General features: G+C 50.9%; 1 long non-coding RNA gene across 3 annotated transcripts; it reads left to right on the top strand.

Moving 5' to 3' along the window:
• The first annotated feature begins 7,415 nt into the window (after positions 1-7,415).
• On the top strand, positions 7,416-13,258 carry LOC102392082. Of its 3 annotated transcripts, XR_329285.3 has the most exons (3): positions 7,416-7,553; positions 8,634-8,754; positions 9,109-9,250. It is a non-coding gene; the product is annotated as an uncharacterized LOC102392082 (long non-coding RNA). The 3 variants fall into 3 exon arrangements; XR_006550997.1 differs by lacking the exons at positions 7,416-7,553; positions 9,109-9,250 and adding an exon at positions 13,170-13,258 and having other exon boundaries at positions 8,416-8,754; XR_003109315.2 differs by lacking the exon at positions 7,416-7,553 and having other exon boundaries at positions 8,416-8,754.
• Positions 13,259-18,599: the final 5,341 nt, after the last annotated feature.

The following is an 18,599-nucleotide window of genomic DNA, read 5'->3' as shown; positions in this document are numbered from 1 at the left end:
CCAACAGAGGTTCCTAGGAGCAGAGTCACATTTCAGAAAGATGCCGACGCTCGTCGCAGGGTGGGCAGGGGCTGCATGGCAGGCGCAGGGTCTGGGGGCAGGTGGGAGGCTGCTGCACTCACCAGGGCCAGACCAGCCCGCAGGGGACCATGACTCTGAGGCTGGAGCAGGGGCCTCGCACGCCAGACCCCCACGTGAACTGGGCGTCCCTGCTGGCTGACGAGCTGAGCGCAGAGAGGGAGGCACTGAGCCCAGGTCTTTTCCCAGGCCTCTCCGCGGTGGGGAGGCCTACGTGGTCGGCCGGGAGGACACAGAGCAAGGGGCCAGCCTGAACGAGAAGGCAGGGGGACCTTAGTTTTGAACAGGGTGAGCTTGGGCTTGGGGCGTGGCGGGGTTTTGTTCTATTTGTGGTTGGTTAGGAATACAGACGGAGCAAGGGGCAGGGGCAGGAGACCAGGTTTTTGAGTCACTCAGGGTCATCGCTGAAGCTTCGTGAGTGGAGCTTCAGGAACCAGGGATCCTGAGGGCACGCTGATGGGGACCAAAGCAGCAGGCAGAGAGCCACTCGGCAGGATGTCCCTGATGGCCCAATGGTTAGGATTCTGCCTTCCAATGCAGGGGCCGCAGGTTTGATTCTTGGTCGGGAAGTTAAGATCCCACATGCTTTGAGTCCAAAAACCCAAAACAAAATAGACACGACGTTGTAACCAATTCAATACAGACTTTTTTAAAAATAATCAACATCAAAACAAAAAAAATCTTAAAAAAAAAAAAAAGAGAGAGAGAGAGAAAGACACTCAACAAACACATAGCAGGGGCCAGCTACACAAGACGGCCTGCTCTGGAGCCCAGGAAGCGAGGCAGAGACAATTCCCAGGCGTGGGGGCCAGGGGTGGGGGACGCTTCTGCACCAGGTGGGGTGTGGACAGGCCAGCTGAGACCTGAGATACAGAAACATCACCTGAGCGCTCCCCAAATTCAGGCTCCTTCCAAGCCTGCTAAGGACAGAACGTATCATCCCATTCAATCCTTAGAATCACCCACGGAACGTCGATACCATAGTATCCCTGCCTCAAGAATAAGGAAACCGAACCCCATCTCCAGACGTGGTGAGGAGCCTGCCCACACTGCAGTGAACTGGTTCGGAAAGAACACCCTGACCCCGGCAGGGGCGCCCCAGACCGAGTCCCTGCTCAGCACCAGCTCCTGCACAAAGTGCCACTCGCCGTCTGACAAACGCTCGGAGGAGAGGAGAGTTAAAGAAGGAAGGGTGATCAAGGCTGCAGCTCAGTGCTTACGTGAGGCTGTGTCTAGAAATAGCAGTGGTGGGTTGGTGTTTGTTCTATTATTATTTAAAGCAGGCGGCCTCACAGAGCCGTGGTCAGTAGCCCCAAATTTAAACGCTCCTGCTCGCCCACTTGACTGCTGCAACCTGGGGACAAAGGAGGACCTCTATGAAGCTCAGGATTTTCATCTGTAAAAGAACTCTAACACACAACTCAAAGATGACCCCGAAGGTGCAGTGACGGGACTCACAGCAGAACACTTTCCACTTTCCCTGCGCGGTGGTACCTTCAGAGCTGGTAATGGAAGTTCCCCACTGCAGATAACACAGCATCCCTTCAGGAGAACAAGCCGAAGCCCAGAGTGGGTGCAGCATTAGCAAGATGGTTTACACTATTGCATATTAATAACTGACTGCTATTCTGAGAAAAGAAGCTGGGTGGGGTGAAAAGCGTCCTGTTGAGGTCTACAACTGTGATGAACAATCACTAAGGAAAATGAGATTTCTTTCATTTGAAAGTCAGCTTGGACACACCGAAGGAATGTTGGTTTCACCAAGACCTGGCTCATTCCAAAGTGACGCCGTGAGAAGGGACAGGACCCCTCTTCCTGCGCCTTTTTTCCCTCTCTTCTCCTCATTCCAGAAGCAGAAGACAGTTCCTTAGGAGGAAAAAAGCAGAACGGCAACAGGAAAGAAAATTAGCTCTTGGGACGAATGGTCACCAAGATCCCAAAGCACTTTGCAACATGCCGTGAGGGGCACCACCCTGGGCTGTGGACATGTGGACATCGGGAAAGAGCCTCTGAGCAGGTGGCTCGGGGACGGCTGTGCAGAGAGGGCGCGATCTCAGCTCTAAAGGGCACTGCTTCCCCTCGCGTCTGCCAGCCTCCTGGCCCACCTGCCACGGAGCCCTGAGAGCAGCCTGGGGCTTGGGGGCACCCGGGCAGGCTTGGCAGCACCCGGGCCTCTGAGTGAGCCTCACGCCACATCTCAGGAGGAAGTCTCCCTGGGCACCTGGATGGACATGCCCAAGGCCCCAGACACGCCCCGTGCAGCGCACACACACAGAGTCACAGCGACTTTCTCTCATCGTGCTCGCTTCACAGCACTGGCAGCTGTTAAAGGCCATCTTGTTCCTGTTTTCCCTCGTTTCCTTTCTGCCCCTCCTCCTCCACCCTCTACACCAGCAGAGCCTACATGCTGTCTTTCGTGTTCGTCCTCATGCCCCCCCCGCACCTGTCAGGAAGCAAGGGACTCAATAAATATTTATTGAATCAATAAAGAAAGTCAGAAGAGCAGGATCAAGTTGCAGAGGCAGAAAGGAAAAGCTGGGATTGGGAAGGTGGCGACTCGCCTGGCGCAGCTACCCAGGGGCCTGCAGGGGAGCCGATGGAAGTGAAGCTGGAAAACCCAAGTGGGACCCACGTCCCCCCGCGGTCAGCAATGAGGAAGAAACCTGCTAGGGAGGTAACGCCACAACACGGTCCTCCTGTGTGCAGGGCTTCCCGGGCGACTTGGCGGGAAAGACTCTGCCTGTGATGCAGAAGACACGGGTTCCATCCTGGGTCAGGAAGATGCCCTGAAGAAGGAAATGGCAACCCACTCCAGTTTGCTTGCCTGGGAAAGCCCATGGACAGAGAGGCCTCGAAGGCTACAGCCATGGGGTCGCAAAGAGTCGGACACGGGTGAGCAACTAAACAAGAGAGTAGAGCTTGAACTCCATATTGGCTGGCACCTAGACATATTCTGTGAATGTCATTACTTTGAATTAAGAATTAATGTCCAATATTCCTAGATTAATGGCACCCAACTCCAGTACTCTCGCCTGGAAAATCCCATGGGCAGAGGAGCCTGGTAGGCTGCACTCCATGGGGTCGCTAAGAGTCGGGCAGGACTGAGCGACTTCACTTTCACTCTTCACTTTCATGCATTGGAGAAGGAAATGGCAACCCACTCCAGCGTTCTTGCCTGGAGAATCCCAGGGTCGCGGGAGCCTGATGGGCTGCCGTCTCTGGGGTCGCACAGAGTCGGACACGACTGAAGCGACCTAGCAGAGCATAGCATAGAGCTTGAAAGCTGTCATCGCACACAAGAAAAAACTTTTTTTAATCAATAAAAAGAAGTTGACCGGTGTTGGAAAATATTTGGGGAAACAGTTGAAAATCAATTTGGTAGTATCTCTTAAAAGTGAAACTGGGCATGTTCACCATGTAGCCATTCTGCTTCTAGACATCTGCCATAGAAAACATTTCCTACGTCCAGCTTAGGGAAAAGTAATCCAAGCATTATCTCTATTAGTGAAAATTTTTTATTAATCTGTACATCCACTAGTGGACGAATTAATAAATTGTGGTAGTATTCATACCATGATGCGATGGGATGAATGGCAATATTAATAAAAAATAAGTGTGTATGTGTATGTATATATCATATATACCTTGTGGCTCAGATGGTAAAGCATCAGCCTGCAATGCAGGAGACCTGGGTTCAATCCCTGCGTTGGGAAGATCCCCTGAAGAAGGGAATGGCTATTCACTCCAGTATCCTGGTCTGGAGAATGCCATGGACAGAGGAGCCTGACAGGCTAGAGTCCACGGGGTCGAAAAGAGTCAGACATGACTGAAGCGACTTAGCAGCAGCAGCAGGGGTGGATTTCAAAAGCACTGTTCAGTGAGCGTAAGCAAATCGTAGAACAATGGGCATGTGTGGATCCATATAAGCATATACATATGTGCACTCATAAAACAATACATACATACATAAAACAGTACTGCATACTAATTATGAGCACATGTAAATGTATGTAAAATGTTTTAAAGGCACATATCAAACTGAACATGGACTCTGCAAGATAGAAGGTAGAAGGAAGGAATGGAATTCATAGTCAAAGGGAACTCGACCTTGTCTCCAATAGTTCATCCATTTAAAGAACTGAAACAGGTATGGTGACGATGATAGTGTTCCTGTTGGTAGTTCAGGTGTGTCTGCCTCTGTGACCCCAAGGACGGTAGGCTCTTTGGTCCATGGGATGGATTCTCCAGGCAAGAGTACTGGAGCGGGTTGCCATTTCCTTCTCCAGGGGATCTTCCCGACACAGGGACTGAAGCAGGTGGGTTCTTTACCATTGAGCCACCAGGGAAGCCAACAGAAATAGTTATAGTATTTATATAGTTATTATATCGATAATAGCTGTTAGTTACGGATGACGGGAACACAGTACTTTCTACTGGGAGTCAGAAGAGAGCCGCTAGACACAGATGGAAAAACTAAGAGGCTCTCGGGACAGGCTGGACTAGAGACAAAGAAGGCCGAGAGAACGGGGTCAAAAATTACACTCTTCACAAGCACCAAGCTGAGCTCCGTGCTGGCTGTCTGTGGTACACGTGGTCGTGTAGACGTGGCAATGCTCCTTTCTCGACTGATCCCACCTCATCCCCCCTCCCCCCTTCCCCGTGTCCACACGCTCGTCCTCTATAGCTCTGCCTCGATTCCTGGTGCTCTATGCTGACCTAGAGGGGTGGTGTTGGTTGCAGGGGCGTGGGGAGGCTCGAGAGAGAAGGGATATATGTAGACTTGGAGCTTATTCATGTTGTACAGCAGAAACTAACACAACACTGTGAAGCGGTTATCCTACAATTTAAAACCACATTACTTTTAAAAATAAAATTTTAATTATACTTTTCTTTTTTAATTGACAAGAGGCTGGCTGTACCATTAAAAGAACTAAAAAACATTCCGCTCCATATTAGAAAGGCTTGCCATATAAATGAGACATCCAGGTGACGTCCAACAAGAAGTCAGAATTCAAAACTCCAACCTGTGCTGAACGGTGGTCCCAGGAAAGTGAGGGCTAAAGTGGGTACCTCAGTTTCCTTAACACACACACAGACACACACACACACACACACACACACACACACACACACACACTTCCGTAAGGTCCCTAGAGCAGCCTAAGGGCAGTGTCCAGTAGACTACCAGAGTTAGTGTCCCTTTTGTAAAGTCCGGTTCCTAAATTTTAATGTACTTTTCTAAATCGGCCTGAGGGTCTGATCTCTGATAACCAATTAACCACTCTAGGAAGGCAACTCGGTAACAGTTTCCTTTCAGTAAGCAATACAATTAGTAGAACAGTGACCCAAGTTCCCACTGTCCAAATAAAAAATTTCAAGCATAAAAACTATTTTGAAACCAAACTCCCAATTATGCAAGGAATGCGTTTATCTTGATTCAAGTGTGCCCTTCCAGTGCCTCGTATTTACGTGTTTGCACAGTGACTTTCTACCCTTCAGCAGTGTGTTTTGCAACCCCTGAAAAAGTCAACAGTCTCAGCCCTTCTGTAAAGAGCGAAACGCACAAGCCGGCACTGACTGGTCAGGGTGACTCACAGGCAGGTCAGCTCGGGAGCCACAAGCCCGGGGCCTGGCGTTCCCAGTTCCTCGAGCCACTGGCTTCTGGTAAGCCCGAACAATCCACTCCTTCACAGGACCAGGCTTCCTGGAGGCCTTGGGGACGGGAGTGTGCGTTTCCAAAGCTTTCTCCTGGAAAAGGAGGCAGCAGTCAGAAATAGGAGCTGGCCCGCTGGTGGGGCCCCTACTCATTTAAGAACATCTTAGTGGAAGGGACTCCACTCTTTAGCCCCTGCTCTTTACTAAGGTGTGACTGAACTCTACAAGGGCTTCCCTGGCAGCTCAGTGCCAAGAATCTGCCTGCCATGCAGGAGACACGGGTCCCATCCCTGGGTCGGGAAGATCCCCTGGAGAAGGAAATGGCACCCTGCTCCAGTATTCGTGTCCGGAGAAATTTCATGGACAGAGGAGCCTAGAGGGCTACGGTCCGTGGGGTCACAAAAGAGTCGGACTCCACTTAGCAACTAAACAACAAAAAACTCCACAACACAACAGTCTCCATAACTCACACACCCTTGCCAGTGAGTTTCTTTTTTTGAGTCCTCTGTTCAGACTGGGTTACTTTGGAATTCCGGGGTACCGGTTAAACTCGTGTGGTGTGGGGGGTGTGTGTGTGTTGCTGCTATGTTGGAGTTGTCGAGCTCCTGACAGCCACAGGGCTGGTCTGCTAGGACTGACCTTATAAAGCCAACACTTAGGAGCTGTGTATATAAAGACTTAAGGGATTATTTAACAGAATAAAGTTGCTATGTAGCCATCCTGTGTAAATGGCATTTCTTTCCATTAACAGATTGAAGAGTTCATAAAGCACCTGAAATTAAATGACAGCTTAAAAAAATAAACTAAGTGATACTCAAATTGAGGTTTACTGACAAGATCAGATATTTTCAGTTTTAAAAAATCAACCCAGCAGTGGTTTCTGATTGTGCTTTTCTCAGGGGACTTTAAAACATTTTCTTCCCTATCACATATTTCTCATTCCAATTTTATAAATCAAAAAAAAAAAAAAAAAGCTAAATAACTTACCTAAAGTTACCCACAGCTAGATGACAGCAGAAATCAAATAAGAGCCCAATTAATTTAGCCATTAAGAATCTGATAAAGTTTTTCTTTTTGCTAGGCTGTATTGCCTCCTTATTTTATTTCCCTTAAAAAATAATTGTTACATATCAGTGAGTAGCAACATTAAAATAGAAAAGGGAGCCACCATTAATTATCAGCAGGTCCCTTCTTGAGGCAACAAAAACAATAAAAAAAATCAGCTATAAAAATAACACTTTGTCATAATTTTACCTACAAGTTCAAGCCCTCATCGTTGTCATTAATTAAAATGCCATAAACCTTCCTTTCCTTTTGCTAAGATATTCTCAAACTGGCGTACAAAGCACCAAAACACACGTCAGCCACAACACACGCAAATCCATCACTCAGTCTCGGTCCATTAGTCTTGCCAAGGTCAGTATCCAGTATTCCTGAAATTTTCACTTGTAGAATGAATAGATGTTTTGTAAAGATTATCTATTCAGGCAGGGAAAAAAAGGGGGGGAGGGGGAGGGAACGAAAACAAGAAACAATTAGCCATTCAGCTGGCACTGGCAGATCTCAAGTATGAACTCCCTTGTTTGTTTTTGTTTTGTTTTCGTTTTTCTTACCTACCTTGGGGCTCCAGTGTGTGAAAAGAAATACATCTTGTGAGATTTTTCTAGAGCCCTTCCCCAAACCTCTGTGCGGACAGTGCCATCAGCTTTGGCTCCATTCTGCAGCCTCGCCGCCGGACCGGAACCGGAGCGCTCTATTTGCATTTCAACACCCTGCTTTTGTTTCCCGTCCCTCCAGAGGCGCGCCCCGTTTAAAAGCAGGTGAGGCGGTTAGATCATCCTAATGACCCTAGAAAACTCCAAGGGGAAAACTTGTACAAACAGTGTGGTTATTTTAGCGAAAAACCACCACTTACTTCAGTCGCGCCTACAAAGCCCACACCAGACCATCTTGTTAAAGATTTACCTTGGATTGTTCTCAATTCTCTCTCTGCCCCAGAGCAGGAAGAGTGATGGAGGGGCGGGGTGGGGGATGGGGGGGGCCTCCTGGAATCGCTCCTCAATAAATATCAATGAAACGCTCAGATGTTCACAGGGATTCACGGGTCACCATATCGCATCTGCTTGTGAGAGGGACAGCCTCTATCATTTCTGCTGCAGGAGCTCCCCTATAGAGCTCTAACAAGAGAAACCCGTTAGGTGAGGGAGTTATAGAGAAAATCAGGGAAAGGGGCCCACCATTTAGGACCCGAAGGACACTAAGTCCAGATGCTGGTGGGCAAGAGTTCCCCCACACCCTCTCATGTGGCCACACGGTCACGAGATCCGAAGGCAGCTTTCCAAAAGTTCACTGATCCAGGAGGTGGTGGCGGCAGATAAATATTTCCCAAACTGCACACTTTAACAGGCAAATGTCTCAGAGTCCACATGGAAGGTCAGTGTTTGGGGAAAGACTGTAATTATAATGAGGTCACAGAGTCCCAGATTAGAGTCAGAAGGGCCAGCAAAGTCCGTTCCTCGAGGCCTGTAGGGACAGGCCAGTTGATGATGGGCCTGGGAGCAGGGGGCGGGTCTCTGGGCTCTGGTCGCAGGCTCTCTGGAGTCTGGGTACCAAACCTGCCGAGGCAGGATCCGAAGACTTAGCAGAGTCCTCGGATCCCAGGACTCAGCAAGTCAGCCTAGGATGGAGACGTATCTGCCTGCGTTTCGGAGGCCTGACCCGCTGCCAGCACCCGTGAGCGGACCAGCCATTGGCTCCTGGACAAGCACCCGCTTCTCCCACCTGCCTGCTCTCCAGCTCCGCCTGCTCTCAGGAACCTGCCCCACCACCACCCCCCCGCCCCCAGCCTGCTCCCTCCTCTTCATCAACCCTCTGCTTCTTGCCCTTCTCTCCTTCTTCAGTTTCGACTCTGGGATCTGTTATCACCTTGCTCTGGCCAATCCCTTTGTATTTCCTATGAAGTGGAGCCAGAAGCCATCAGCCCTGGAGGGACACGAGCACCTCTTCCCCCTCAACCTGCAGGTGAGCAGTTCAAATCCTGCCGGAGAACCTCAAAAGGGAGACTGGGCGGGGCGGAGGGGAGGGGCGGGGGGGCTTCACCCGGTGGCTCAGTGGGTAGAGTCCGCCTGCCCGTGCAGAGGACACGGGTTTGAGCCCTGGTCCAGGAAGATACCACACGCCGAAGAGCAGCTCAGCCCATGTGCCCCAGCTACCGCAGCCCGCGTTCCCCAGAGCCCCACTCAACAACGAGAGCAGCCTCCACGGTGAGAAGCCACAACCAGAGAGGAGCCCCACCGGCTACAACTAAAGAAAGTCCGCGCTCAGCGCCGCAGCCCCAGCACAGCCAAAAAAACAAAACAATTTTTTTTTTTAAAGGGAGATGTGTTCCTGAGCACCAGGATCAACAGGCCCCAACGCTGCCAGCGCCTGTGCTCCGTCTGTCCCTTCAGCTCGCTCTGCACCGCCCGTCTCCACGCTCACCTCTCCCGAGGGGACGGCTCTTAGGCCTCCTTCCAGCCACGGTCCTGCCTTCCCCCTGGGCCCAGGAGGCCTGCAACCCTCCCCTGCCTGCCGCCTCTATGCCCCGCTCCACCGCCACCTTTGCAGTCTCTCCTCACCATCACCCAAGGCACTTCTAGCACCTTCATCTCCAATCACGCAGCAACTGCACCAAAGAGACTATCGGTCCTGCCTTTAGAGAATCTTTGAACCAACCGTGTCTCCCCTCCACGACAGGACGTTTCATCCAAGACACAGTCATCGCTCGTCCGACCGGTTAACGGCCCCCTGCTCCCCCAACTGCTGGGTTACAGTCTGTTCTCCACACAGTGGCCTGGTGATCACAGCCTGGAGCGAAATCCTCCTCTGCCTGAAACCTTCGGGCGGGCCCCCCCAGAGGCCAACAGGTCAGCGCTGTCCGACGGAAATGTCTGTGGTCGTGGAAGTGATCCAGGCACGTTTTTGGCCTCGCCACGTGGGGTCTTCGTCCCCCGACAAGTGGCGGAACCAGAGCCCCTGGCAGTGCCAGCACGCGGTCTTAACCCCCGGGCCGCCGGGGAGGCCCCCTGGACGTGATCCCACTGTTAACACAGGAGACACCATCAGCGCTACGTGTGGGAGGTGAGCGCTGAAAACACGGGTACACCTTTTTTTTTTTTTTGGCTGCACAGCTTACGGGATTGTAGTTCCCCAACCAGTGACTGAACCTGGGCCCTTGAGAGTGAAAGTCCTAACCGCTGGGCCAGCAGGTAATTCCTGAGGTTATAAACTTTTAATGAAAAGAGAAAACACTTCTGTTCCCTCGCATGAAAGCAGCCGCCTGTGGCTAGAGGCCGCCACACTGGAAAGCACAGCTCTGTGCACCTCACCCCACCCCCGCGCCCGGGTGCCCCCTTCCCGAGTCTGCCCACCACAAACACTGCCCTGGAGGCAAGCACAGCCGTGCCTCTGCTCAGAGTCCCTATGGCTTCCCTTATGACTCAAAACAAAAGCCAAAGAATGTCCTTATTGTCACCTGCAGCGTGCTCTCCGAGGCCTGGCCGCCCCACCCAGCGTCCCGGCCAGTCCCCGCCACTCTCCTTGTCCACTCTGGCCACGAGCAACTCTGGCCTCTGCAGGGGCCACTACCAAGGAGGCTGTTGCCAAGGGCCTTTGTCAGTGCCGAGTCGCTCAGTCACGTCCGACTTTGTGATCCCATGGACGGCAACACGCCAGGCTTCCGTCCTTCACCACCTTCCGGGGCTTACTCAAACGCATGCCCATCGCATCGGTGATGCCATCCGGCCATCTTGTCCTGCCAAGGGCCTTTAACTCACTCTCTGCTGTCACAAGCTCAGAGCCCCTGCACTTCCTGCAGGACACGCCCAGTGTCTTCCCAGGAGGGCGGGTGGATCCACCCTATTTGCCGCAGTCTCCAGCCTTTCCTTTAGAGCACTTATCTCCATCTGATAAACCCTGTTTGTTTACTTGTTTATTGTCTATCGCCTCCAGCAGGGCAGGGCCTTGTCAGTTTTGCTCACACCACTATTCCTAATGCCTGAAACAGTGCCTGGTACTCAGGAGTGGGGTGGGGCGGAGAAAAAGAGCTGAATTGGAGGAAAGAATGTGGATGGCATGGTGGTGCTAAAAACTATTGCGAAGCATCTCAACCCTTCTGCAGATATCCCCCGGGGAGCGCTGAGGCCTGCAGTCAGTCACTCAGTCGTGTCCAACTCCTTGCGGCCCCCTGGACTGTGGCCCACCAGGTTCCTCTGTCCGTGGGATTCTCCAGGCCAGAATACCGGAGTGCATCGCCTTTCCTTTCTCCAGGGCATCTTCCCGACCCCAGGATCGAACCCAGGTCTCCTGCGTGGCAGGCAGACTCTTTTCCTCTCTAAACTCTGCCTCCTCCCTTGCAGAGGGCGGGTGTGTGCTTTCCCTGCTCTGGTCCTGATTACACAGCAACATACTGTCTAGCGCGGACACAGCAGTGAGGGAAGCTGCCCAGGGTCGGCTGGAGAGAGCCTCTCTCTGCCTCGCAAGGGGGGTTTCGTTTCCGTCACCAGCAGAAAATCCTTCGTGTAGGGCCACACGGTGACAATGCAGCCTCCTGATTAAATCTCTTCTGACTCTATGATGCCTTCTTAGGAGGAAATGAGAATCATTACTTTGATGACAGACCAAATGAAAACTAATTCAGTCCTGCTCACAGGAAGTGAGCCCTACGCCCGAATTTCACCCTTTATCTTCTCCCCTAACTGGCCCATCTCTCTCATCAAATTGCTCCTAGATTCTCCAAATGCTATGCTCCAATACTTCGGGCACCTGATGCCAAGAGCTGACTCATTGGAAGAGACCCAAACACTAAGCTCCAACACTTCAGCCACGTGATGCCAAGAGCTGACTCATTGGAAGAGACCCTGATGCTGGGAAAGATTGAAGGCGGGAGGAGAAGGGGACGACAGAGGATGAGATGGCTGGATGGCATCACCGAATCCAAGGACATGAGTTTCAGCAAGCTCTGGGAGTTGGTGATGGACAGGGAGGCCTGGTGTGCTGGAGTCCTCGGGGTCGCAAGGAGTCGGACACAACTGAGTGACTGAGAACAACATGCTAAATAAAATGCAGCTGCCTCATGTCTGAAGGTGTTGCTGCTGAGAGTGCTAGTTTCATGCTAAAATGTTTGCCGTCAGCAAACAGTCATGGCCAGTGAATCCCAGGCTAGCCCCTAAGCCTGGGCCAGCTTCCTCTTCACCCACTGGACAGGGGTGAAAGCTCTTTTTCCTTTTCCCCTTGGTTTTGCATTTAGCATATTTATGAGGAGCAAGGATGGCCTTTGTAATTCGAGCCACAGGTAGCTAAAAGGCCTTAATTCTATAGGCCGGAAATAGTTTTTGCCCTGAGTCCTAACTCTACGGGCTGTGAAGCCTTTTGGTGGAAGGGGAAGACTGTACACGTCGCTTTCTGTCTCACATCCTGTTCTCCGCTGCTGCCTGACAGCGGCACCAGTGAAGGGGAAACTTGTATCTTTGGCTACAAAAATGCAGATGTGACTGGTGTCACCCGGCGGGCAGAAAACCTGAAAACTCCCAGGGACTCTGGGACTCCTATTTCCAACATCCCTGCTCGTCAGAGGGGGAACCCAGGTCAAGCAGTCTGCTGCAAAGCTCAGGTGCTGTGATGCATGCAAGCATCCTGACGTCCCTGCTATCCTGATGCTTTCACGGAAACATGATTATCCTCTGAGTGGTGCAGGGGGCAGGGAGGGAGACAGAGAAAGAGAGAAAGAATTTCCACGGAAGGCCTGCATATGACTCTTCTGATGCTATTCGCAGTTATGATTTGCAAATTACTTTTCAAAATTACTTCTCTCAAAATACCCAGACACCTGGCCACAGGCTGCCAAGCAAATGCTAAAATAGGCCCTTGACCAGCTCACCCCAGGACTTCACCACCCAGCTGCCTTTGACCACAGATGATCTGTGCCAAAAGAAATACGAGCAGCTCTGGGAAATGATTACAAAAGTTGGGATGGGTCCAAGCTTTTGAAAAGTGATGGTCAGTTGTTTGGAATATCCCACGGCCAGGACGTTTTTCTCAACAAGTCAGCTCTGTGTAATGAAAGCAATTAGGAGACATTCAGATGGGCCCACAGCTCTCTCTCTGCCTGATACGGGAATAATAATTAACCGCCCTGAGTCGCAGCGCTGGCTCACAGCTGATGACTCAGCTTCCAAGTTGTGCAAAGAAAAGGTCAGACCTTTTGTAAAGCCATTTAATGGTGTGTATCAAGAGTCATAAAAACGTCTGTCCCCTTTGACACAGGAAGCTTACAGCTGGAAACCGGCCTGCAGAGATGAGCCAAAAGAAAAAGATGTTCCCTACAAGATCTGAAACAATCTAAATGTCCAATAACAGGAAATCTAATTATGGTGCCCTTTTCTTATGAAACATTACAGAGCCATTAACGGGAATTAAGAAGAGTGTCATGATATGGGGATGATGCCGGGGTCAACATGACGGTCGGACACGGTAAGATCATACGGGCACCCGGCTCTAGGCAGGAAGTGCAGGCCCTTGGATGGGGAATCCGTATGCAGGCCCCTCCCACTTCCAAAGAGGCTCGGTCTGTGAAAGTCTCTGGGCCTGCCCCCTACAGCCACTGCACGCTCTGGGAGGCCAGTAAGCCCTGCCTAGTCTTGACTTTGGATCCTGGACCCAAAGGGAGGAAAGTCCACAGCGGTGAGACCTGTTTTGACATTTGTTTCTCAAAAGCAGACTTTTCACCCCCCCCCGGGAAGAGCAGCTTCCTCTGGGACCCATCAACCGCTGTCCTCGGGGAGGTGCAGAGGAGGGGATGCAGAGAGCGGATTCATCGTCTGTATGGACAGGGCAGGAAGGAGGCAGTGCAGGGAGGGGTCCTGACACTACAGTGGCGTCCACACAGAGGCTGGTCACCAATGTTTCCACATGAAGTGTGACCGTACACATCTGCTACAAAAAGCACTAAGGGTGGGGGATCTACTAAATTCTGTAGGTTTGTCTTAGTGTCTTGAGCTCTTTGAACTCAGGTATCTTAGAAGAACACCTATGGCTCAGCCAAGGCTTAGGAAACCCAGACACAGTCATCCTGGTGCGTCAGTAAGAGTCCCTATTGACAATCATTGATGGATGTGACTTACAGGGTTTCAAAGGAGTGTTTTTCCACTAGTTCTTCCAAGGGAAAACTTGAAATTCTCCGGGATCTCTTCTTATCCGTGGAGCTCTTCCTGAGCCGTCCTGCCTCTGTTGCTCAAAAACCGCCGTGACCTTGGGTCAAGGAGTCACAGGTGCTAGCGAGGCTCAGAAAATGTGCTTCTCACACTAAAACAGCCACTTAAGCAAGAATGCGGAAATGATTTATCTCGCAACGTTTAGAGCTGATCTTCCTGCCAGCTATGTCAGGACCGCACAATCCGTCAGGGACAAGTGGTTACACGCTCCCAAACAAAGAAGGACGCTCTAATGGCCCAAGTGTTGAGTATCTAACACACCCAAACCACCTTAATAAAAGTTACATTACCCACACCCCAAAGAACACAACCACCAACAATAAAAATACAAAAAAAAAATTTTTTTTTTGTCCACACGGCATTCGGTATCTTGGTGGTGCTAGTGGTAAAGAACCCGCCTGCCAATGCAGGAGAGGTAAGAGACACGGGTTCGATCCCTGGATAGGGAAGATCCCCTGCAGAAGGGAATGGCCACCCTTCAGTGTTCTTGCCTGGAGAATCCCACAGACAGAGGAGCCTGGCAGGCTACGGTCCCTGGGGTCGCAGAGTTAGACATGACTGAAGCGACTGAGCACGTTTCCAGACCAGGGACGGAACCCGAGCACCTGCAGTGGGAGCTCCAAGTCCTACCTGCTAGGCCGCCAGGGAATCCCTAAAAACGTATAAGTGCTAAGAGCAACAGAACATAAAATACATCCATTTACGTCACATACAGACTGTCTTCCACATATGATGTTAAGCAGTGGCATTGTGGGATATGAGGATAAAATCAGAAAGGAAAAGAAAAGGAATCAAGTGTCATAATCAGAGGCTGCTTATTTTGTTCACTGTGGTATTTCCAGGAGCAATGGCACCCCACTCCAGTACCGTTGCCTGGAAAATCCCATGGACGGAGGAGCCTGGTGGGCTGCAGCCCATGGGGTCACGAACAGTCAGACATGACTGAGCGGCTTCACTTTCACTTTTCACCTTCAAGCACTGGAAAAGGAAATGGCAGCCCACTCCAGTGTTCTTGCCTGGAGGATCCCAGGACAGGGGAGCCTGGTGGGCTGCCGTCTGTGGGGTCGCACAGGGTCGGACGCGACTGAAGCGACTCAGCAGCAGCAGGAGCAGGTTTACTATAGATGTGTGGAAGAACGAGTGGATAAATGCACAGATAATAGAAACACAGTTTGCAATGTGAGGCTGTGGAAGCAGGCGGACCTGCCTTCATAAGTTGGAAGACAGACCCCACCCCAGAGAGGACGCTGCATACACACCGAATTCAAAACCTGGGTGTTAAAATTCAGGTACAGATGCTGCCTTTAAAAGGCAGAGACAATATCAGGGGCTAAGGAGGCCATCTCTGTAGACTGGGTCACGTTCGAGTTTCACAAGGCTCTCGGTCAAAGCGACCACCAGGCCTTGAGCACACGCCCAGCCCCCGGCCAGTCCCACCTAAACCTCCTGCGCCCCTAATTCACCGTCTCCCCTCTGAGCAGTGGGCTCCGAGGCTGCTTGAGGACGCCACTGTCAGCCCTCCTAGGGTCCCGTGTGCAGCACCCCGCACCCCCACCCGGCTCAGGGTCCTGGGCCCCTCCTCCCAGCACCCATCACAGTCCAGTTATCTCGTTGGCTGTTCTCCATCTGTTACTCCCACCAGAATGTCACTCCCCGGAGAGCAGACCCTTGCTGTCCTAGTTTATCAGCGTCTTCCAGCACCTGACACAGGGCCTGGGACCTGGCAGATATTCAAACTCTTAAGAATGAATGAATGACTAAAAGAATATGGATCCAAGGGTGAGGCAAACAGCTTATCAGGAGCTCCAGGAAGAGCTGTGCAAACATGCTCTCAGACCGCTTACTCTCCCCTGCTATCTGTTTTTAAGTGAGATTTAGAAAGAGGCTTTCTAAGTAATTGACTTTATTCTCCATGGAGGAACCATCCAAGTCTTCCCACTGAAGGCAGATTCTAAGAAAGACCCGAACAGTTCAAAGTGCTCTCAAATTTAAGGTATGGCCTACATTCCTACAAGTGTATATATTTTTTAAAATTAATGTATTAAAACCTGCAAGATTCCAGCTATAGCATCGCCTCCAAGTCTATTCAACTTACCAAGTAAGTATAAAGGTCCTGTCCCGCTTCTCATTATCACGGCTATAGTGAGCATAACCCAATCCACTAACTCGACAGTGAATCTGTAGAAACCCAAGATTTCTTCTTTTTGCCCTAACCGAGTGACTTTAGGGTACTCTAATTTTTCATTATGTCTGGATTCTCAGGAAAGGATGTTACCTAACGGGACCTTTTCTTAGAATGGGAGCTCCGACGTCAGCCTAACTTCACTCTGTTCTGGTGCCACTGAGCGCAGTGCACTCACCCTGCCTTCCCTGAGCTGTGGACTGAAAGAAGGAAAAAAGCGTTTAGGGGGCGATACGGGCATCGCACCCGACTAAGCGCATCACTCCAGCTAAAAAAGATTTTTTTTTTTTTTTGGCCACACAGCTTGTGGGTTTAGCTCCCTGACCAGGGACTGAACCTGGGCCACCCCAGTGAAAACCCCAAATCCTAACCACCGGACTGTATAGATGTATGGATGTGAGAGCTGGACCATAAAGAAAGCTGAGCACAAAAGTGATGCTTTTGAACTGTGGTGTTGGAGAAGACTCTTGAGAGTCCCTTGGACTGAAAGGAGATCCAACCAGTCCATCCTAAAGGAGATCAGTCCTGAATGTTCATTGGAAGGACTGATGCCGAAGCTGAAGCTCCAATACTTTGGCCACATGATGTGAAGAGCCAACTCACTGGAAAAGACCCTGATGCTGGGAAAGATTGAAGGCAGGAGGAGAAGGGGACGACAGAGGATGAGATGGTCGGATGGCATCACCGACTCCATGGACATGAGTTTGAGTAAGCTCCGGGAGTTGGTGACGGATGGGGAAGCCTGGCGTGCTGCAGTCCATGGGGTTGCAAAGAATCAGACACGACTGAGCGATTGAACTGAACTGAACCAGTGGACTGAGGGAATTCCCAAACATAACTTTAAATTTCATGCGTAGTATACATTCTACTGCAGGTTTTGTCCTTTATGCTTTACCTCTTCCATGTTGCCAGATACTTCACATTTATACTTTTCAGTGGTGAATATTTCATGACAAATCCCATGATTTTTTCTTTTTAATGCTCCTTCTGTGGGACACGAGGTATGATTTATGTGTAGGGAGATCATCAAAAGGAACACTACACGCATCTGTCAGATTCTAAAGCAAATTCCTGGACTGAGGGATCCAATCACATTTCAACCCAGACTTCAGCTTTGTTCTCAGAAGCATGAGTAATCTGGGTGTTCCTCGAAATGCAGAATGAGTATAAAAACACTATGGTTTTTGTTTATGTCAAGAAAAGCAGTGGAGAAACAGGAAAGGGGTGAGCCGTATGCAGTGGCTGGTCCACCCAGCCGGGCATTTCTGGGGAGTCGAGGCGCTCTGGGACGGCTTACGAGCTACGCCCCCGGGACACCTTCACTTTCCTTAGCGCCATTCTGCAGTAATTATTCATAAAACTATCCAGTATACCTTCTCTTCGGAAACCGGCTTCAGAGGTGCTGGCCGTACCCCCTGACGGCCGGGACGTTACCACCCTCATCCCTGCGGCCCCGGGCTCTGCCATACACGTGCCGACCCGCTCCGCTTCCTGAATGCTAACAACACTGAAGGAGGTCTGAACTCACCACACACGTGTAAGTCAGACACAATCCTTGCTTTTGCACTCAGCGAGTCTTTACTTACCTACTGATCTGTTCTTTGACAGATCTCTTAGTCAGAACACATTTCAAAGAATGTCAGGAGGTGAGCCCTCCGGGAAGGTCAAGTTCAGATCCTTCCCCTCCCTGAGGTCTAGCCATATTCAACTTGATGGAGCCTGCCCCGCCCAGCCCGATACCCTGACACACGGCCACACTCCTTGCTGAATGTTTGGTATGTTTCTGTTCCCTAAAGGACCAATCTCTACACAGGAATATTAAAAATAAATTTAACTGGAAGAAATAAAGTAAGAAACAGCCGTGGTGCGCATCACAAATAGCTCCCTTTGAAGGAGGTGGAGGAAGGGAGTCACGGCCTGAGACGACCGGACTACCATCCCGGAGGAAACACCGGGCCGTGAACGCCTCTCCCCAAGAGACGGGCGAGCCAAACACGGCTCATCGCGGGACCCACACAGCGACCCGGGGTGATCAGGGAGCCAGCGCTCGGGGAGAGCGGGAAAGAAAGCCCAACAGAGGAGCTGACACGACAAACAGAAAGCTTTGTCCAGTTGCTTCACGGTTCGTGGCTTCTGGTTACTACAAGTAGGTCGGTAGTGGAATTCAGCATAAACCATCTTTAAAAGAGTGCACTGAGATTCCCTAGGAAGGTTTCTAACGCAAGAGCTCTTGGGGATTTAAGCAAACTTTACACTTTTCTCCAGTCAGTGGATGACTCCACCCAGTTACACATCACCGAGTTCGGGGTCACCTGTCTCCAGCCACGCAGCGTGTTCCGCATACGCGATACCCCCCGTGGCTCTGGGTAACTCGTGCATGCTGACAGCGTGTGAAAAATAAAACGAAGGTGGCGCTGCAGCTCCAGCGAGGACGG

The sequence above is a fragment of the Bubalus bubalis genome, chromosome 5 (assembly GCF_019923935.1).
Source record: "Bubalus bubalis isolate 160015118507 breed Murrah chromosome 5, NDDB_SH_1, whole genome shotgun sequence".
Taxonomy (NCBI): domain Eukaryota; kingdom Metazoa; phylum Chordata; class Mammalia; order Artiodactyla; family Bovidae; genus Bubalus; species Bubalus bubalis.
The sequence above is the reverse complement of the archived record's forward strand: the minus strand, read 5'-3'. Positions and strand labels throughout refer to the sequence as shown.